The sequence below is a fragment of the Peromyscus maniculatus genome, chromosome 10, assembly GCF_049852395.1.
Source record: "Peromyscus maniculatus bairdii isolate BWxNUB_F1_BW_parent chromosome 10, HU_Pman_BW_mat_3.1, whole genome shotgun sequence".
Classification (NCBI taxonomy): Eukaryota; Metazoa; Chordata; class Mammalia; order Rodentia; family Cricetidae; genus Peromyscus; species Peromyscus maniculatus.
In genome coordinates, this window is record NC_134861.1 from 36,050,579 (window position 1) to 36,056,578 (window position 6,000).

Sequence of the window (6,000 nt, forward strand, 5' to 3'; positions counted from 1 at the left end):
AAGGAGTCCTAGTCTCATCACCTTCAGTGTGATGACAGTAAGAGCTGACACCTTGTGTTTATGAAGACTTAAAGAAGGACAAACTGCCTGGCAGTGTGCCTGGTACAGTGTAGGTATTCAGTGGCATTCTCTTTTATGGAAAAAAAAGATAAGTCATGTTAAATTACAAGAAATTTTATTTAAACTATTGAAAACTGAGGAAACATTTGAAAACTTGCATGACATAATTAAAATAAATGAGGTTTTCTAATTTGAGTTCTCTAGAAATTCCTGATACTTACTGTCCTCTGACACTAAACACACTCCTTCCAATAAAGAGTCTTCTCCAGGTTCTGCATATTAAAGCTGGTCCACACTGACTTCACAGGATGGAATCTTATCAGGATATTGTACAGCTCCCTTATTCTGTTTTCACATAATCAGAACTTACTATATAATAAGGTTATGGAACTTTATGCTGAAACAAAGTATATGTTGAGGATGTTCTGTAAATTCAAAGGTCAGCTTCTTCAATACCACATTGCCAAGACACAAATCGGATCAGGGGATCAGGGGATCAGGGGTATCTCCCAGCCCCTTACAGTTCACCCACAACTTTCTATTGCCATCAGATAGTGATTCATTCTGCCTCATAAAGCCCATCTCCCATGCTTGTCAGCAGACTCTAGAAATGGTTTCAATAGCACACTTTCCTCCAACACAGCAGGGAGGCATAGAACCCCTGACTGCTTTTCTTCCTGCCACACCTCGGCAGCTGATTGTGACATCACAGGCTCATTGCCTTCTTATCCTAACAACTAATTGTAGTATGAGCTCTGGGCCTCAGAGATGGCACCTTTATCTTAATTTACCATTTCTTTCTAAAATTAAGGATGAGTCTGTTTGGGCTTATGGTTTGAGGGTACAGTCCATTATGGCAGAGAAGGCATGGTGATAGAAGTGTGAGCTGGTTGATTCCTACCATACCCATCGTCAGGACACAGAGATGTATACTGGTATAAAATGCTGATTGGCCAGTAGCCAGGCAAGAAGTATGGGTGGAGTGAGCAGACAAGGAGAATTCTGGGAAGAGGAAGAAGAGAGTCAGGAGTTGTCAGTCAGACACAGAGGAAGTAAGATAAGAAGGCAGAACTGAGAAAAGGTATAGAAATGTTGAGATAAAAGGGTAGATTGTTGAGTCTACTTTTAAATAACCACTAATCTCAAATATTTTACATTTTTATGGATTTTTATATTGATACAAACTTAATGCTATTTTGTTATACTGTATATATGTTTCTAGTCTTGCTTAAGGTATTGTACCTATGCAGCTCATTTAAAAAGGTTATATAAAGTTTTAGTCTTTAAAAGTTATTTAGGATATTAAAAAATATAGGTTAGTAGTTAGTTATCTATAACAATTAAACTTATAATCGTGTTAGGTATGTTTTCAAGGTCATACAGAGATATATTTTAGATAGATGAGTGATCGTCAAACACTTCAAAGACCTATAGAATACGGCATTTAAAATGTTTTAATAACATAAAGTTTTTCTTGACATTGAAACATGTCTTCCATTTAAGGAATTGCTCAGCATCCTTAGTCATCAGGGAAATGCAAATCAAAACAACTCTGAGATACCATCTTACACCTGGCAGAATGGCTAAGATCAAAAACACTGAAGACAGCTTATGCTGGAGAAGATGTAGAGCAAGGGGAACACTCCTACACTGTTGGTGGGAATGCAAACTTGTATAGCCACTCTGGAAATCAGTATGGTGGTTTCTCAGAAAGTTGGGAATAAGTCTTCCTCAAGACCCAGTTATACCACTTTTGGACATATACCCAAGGAATGCTCAATCTTACCACAAGGACACATGCTCAGCTATGTTCATATCAGCATTATTCATAATAGCAAGAGCCTGAAAACAACCTAGATGCCCCTCAACTGAAGAATGGATAAAGAAAATGTGGCACATATACACAATGGAGTATTACTCAGTGGTAAAAAAAAAAATACATCATGAAATTTGCAGGCAAATGGATGGATCTAGAAAATATCATCTTGAGTGAGGTAACCCAGACTCAGAAGGACAAACATAGTGTGTACTCACTCATAAGTGGATACTAAATGGGAGGGATGGGATGGCCAGACTGCAACCCACAACTCCAGAGAGGCTAGCTAATAGGAAAAGACTCTAGGAGGGACACATGGATGAACCTGTGAAGGAGAAGTAGATGAGATCTACATGAGTGGACTGGGTGTCAGGGGGTGGCAGAGGGCGAGGAGTGGGGGATGAGAACATAGGGAAATGGGAGGGTCAAGCTGGAACAGGGACAGAGTGGGAGGGCAGGGAGGAAGATACCATGATAGATGAGGACATCATAGGAATAGGAAGAGGCAGGGTGCTGGGGAAACTCTCAGAAATCCCCAAGGTTGACTCCACCTTTGTCTGCTGGCAGTGGTCCAGAGGGTGCCTGGATCAGTCTACTCTGGTGACCAGCCTAGCAAATAACCTAGCTGTCATCATAGAGCCTTTGTCCAGTGACAGATTGAGGCAGATACAGAGATGTACAGCCAAGCACCAGGCTGAGTTCCGGGAATCCAATTGATGAGAGAGAGGAGAGACACTGTAGGGGAGGGACATTAAGATCATGATGGGAGGATGTGCAGAGATCATGGACCACACTAGTGGAAACCCATGAACTGTGGACTGGTAGCTGTGGAGCCCCCATAGGACTGAATTAGGCCCTCTAGATATGGAAGACAGTTTTTTGGCTCGAACTGTTTGGGGGGCATCCAGGTAGGGAGATTGGAATCTGTCCTTGGTGCATTGGCAGGCTTCTGGGAATCCAGTGCCTGTGGTGTGACACCTTGCATAGCTTTGGTGCAGTGGGAAGGGGCTCAGACCTGCCTAGGCTCAGTGAGCTGGGCTCTGCTGACTCCACATGGGAGACCTTGATTTGGGCGATGTTGAGATGCGGGGATGCAGGGTGGCTTGGGAAAGAGGGCTGGGGGGTGGGAGCAGGGAGCAGGGGGGTCTGTGGATAGCATGAGGAGTGAGTAGAAAATTTCTTAATAAAGAAAAATAAAATAAAATATAAAAAATAAAAACAAACAAACAAAAAAGGAAACATGTCTTCTCCTGGAAGCATCAATCTACTTCAGAAAAGAATGATGGGCATCAAGGAACCTCCATATGGAGTTTGCTTTCTTTGTGGCAAAAGTTAGCCACTGGGCAAGAAACAACCTTTGCCTGGACTACTGACAGTATGTGGCAGGGTCCTGTGCTGTTGTTTCCTTTGGGGGAGGGGGTAAGTAGGCAGAGTCAAACCACACAGAGTCTGAAAGAATGTTGAAACAAGCTCAGTTGTTTGCCTCAGGAAGAGGCAAGCCTTATATACCCTTTACCCACCCTGGAGGAAGGTCTGATTAATATGCATCTGTTAGTGTGACATGTTAGGCTGCCTCTCATTGGTCCAGGTCATCTCCAGATCATGCTTCAGCTGCTGTTGCTAGGGCCCTTAGGCAGACCCAGGTTGGCTCTCAGAAAGTATCTTTTTTACTGGTTTGGGCCAGCTGGCCCTCAAGTATGTTAGGGATGAGTCATCCCACAACAATTTGCTGTCCAAATTGGATAAGCAGGGCACAAAAGAAAGCCACTACCAAACTTTGTCACGACAAGGTAGAGCAGTCCTTCAAAATTCCTGCTTCACAGAAAAGTTTGTCAGATATTCTAGTTCTATAGGTCAAAGATGGATGCCTCAATGTTATGAAGGAACCTTGGGTGATTGTCCATGCAGCCAGCTGTTTCTGTCATTTCTATAGTTTTGAAAGTTGTTTGTACTTCCTGCTTGCAGCTGCTCAGATACAAGTAAACACATAGAGGCTTATATTATTTTTAAACTATGGTCATGGCAGGATTCTTGCTAGATGGCTCTTATATCTTAAATTTACACATAATTCTTATCTATGTTTAGCCACATGGCTTGGTACCTTTTCTCAGTTCTGCCTGTTATCTTGCTTCCTCTGTGTCTGGCTGATGACTCCTGACTCTCCTCTTCCCAGAATTATTCTTGTCTGCTCACTCTTCCTATACTTCTTGCCTTGCTACTGGCCAATAAACATTTCATATCAACCAATCAGGGCAACATGAATTCACAGCATACAAAATGGCATTCCATAGCACTTCCCCTTTTCTGTCTTATCAAAAAGGAATGTTTTTAACTTTAACTTAGTAAAAATCCATATAACAAAACAGTTACCAATCCAGACTTACAGTTACAATATCTCGTATTTAGCAAAACTAAAGAAAATATTCTATCTCTCCTATATTTGTGAGTCTAAAATTTCATATCTAATTTATCTTTTATCATAACCAAGGAAAATTATAACTATCAAGTCTTCAGCTACATCAACGACCTCAGAAGAATATAATACTACCTAAGTAAACAGGAAATGCATTGTAAGCAACTACCAAAACTCTGGAAATGACAGAGACAGCTGCCTGTCTGGACAGTCATCCAATGTTCCTCTGCAATGTTGGGGCATCCATTTTTAGCCCATAAGCCTAGAGTCTGTCAGTTGTTTCTCTCTGTGTCCTATAGAATGTCTGGCAGTCTCCTCTGTGAAGCAGGAACCTGAAGAACCATCTAGTCTTGTAAAGTTCAGTGGTCACCTTCCTATGGCTCCTGCATGTCCAGTTTATACAACATACTGCCAATCAGTTGATGCAAGGGCATTTTTTTTTGCCCAATGGCTAACTTTGGCCACATAGAAAGCAAACTCCATAGTGAGTTTTTTAATGCCCATTATCTTCTCTGAAGTAGATTGGTGCTGCCAGGAGGAGACATGTCTCAATGTCCAGAAAGTCAAAGTTCTTAAAAAATTTTAAATGCATATTCTGTAGGTCTTTGCAGTGTTTGAAGATTACCTACACAATTGAAATATATCTATGTATACTTAGAAAACTTAACTGACTATAAGTTTGATTATCATGGATGACTAGTGATTAATCTGTATTTCTCAACTATACACTACAATTTCAAATGAGTTGCACAACCAAAATACTTTAAACAAAAGTATAAATATGCATACAGTATAACAAAATTAACTTTAAATTTGTATCAATAAGCTAAAATCCATAGCAACATAAAACATTTTAATCAAGTTGTTGCCCTTTAAAAGTAGACTCAATAATCTATCCTTTTATTGTATCATATCTATATCCTATATTTCCATATAATATCCCCCTTTCTTCTTTTAGAAACAGGTTGATTATGACCAATAACAATTTGTAGCCAACAACTTAAATAAAGACAAACATCTATAATCCATTTTTGGGGGGAATGTGATTGTAGTGTTCTAGGCTATTTCCTGCTGACAGAGTGCACAGGTAGTCTTTCAGGGATCCTGAGAAAATTAGAGATAATGGTTAAGTCCTGGGAAGACCGTCTATAACCTTTGTTGATAGGTACCATCTGTTAAGGCTCAGGAAGTCTGGCTTGATCAAATCTGATCCATCTTAACCTGGAACAATTCCATAGCCTCTTGCTTCCTGCAGAAACAAAAACAGAGCCTCTTTTCCAAAGCAACATAACCTTAGGTCCAAATTTTGAAGTCAAAGTACCTTTAAAATATATGTATTGGTTTAACTGAACAGTCTTTACAAGCAAATGTCTCTGTGTAGTTAAAAATCCCACAAACAATATAGCCCAGACTCTCCATGTGATTTCTATCTTTTTGTGTCTTATTTTTTATATTACTTTTACTCTCTCTTTAAAGACTTTATTTTTTTAAAACTTTCTATTTCTTTATATAACTGCCTGTATTCCTTTTCCTCTCTCTTCCAAGCCTGTGTATATTTTTATACACATTGTAAACCATTTAAAATCTTGTTCCATCTGAATCTGCCTTTTGTGAATCTGCCTATTATTTTAAACTGCAGTATTACTAGGACTGAAATGGCAGCTTTGGCTGCTGGCTCCACCTACCTCAGTTTTCCAACATGGCAGAACTA

At 39.9% G+C, this 6,000-nt stretch overlaps 1 protein-coding gene across 2 annotated transcripts in view; it reads right to left on the reverse strand.

Annotated features, from left to right (window-relative positions):
• Positions 1-2,461, reverse strand: part of Clnk (cytokine dependent hematopoietic cell linker) — a 241,106-nt gene extending 238,645 nt beyond the window's left edge. For both annotated transcript variants that reach the window (XM_076546189.1, XM_076546190.1), the window contains exons 1-3: positions 2,428-2,461; positions 2,095-2,201; positions 282-405 (exon numbers count right to left, since the gene is read on the reverse strand). The gene's annotated coding sequence lies outside the window, so the exon portion shown is untranslated. The remainder of the gene's footprint in view (positions 1-281; positions 406-2,094; positions 2,202-2,427) is intronic.
• Between the last annotated feature and the right edge of the window lie 3,539 nt (positions 2,462-6,000).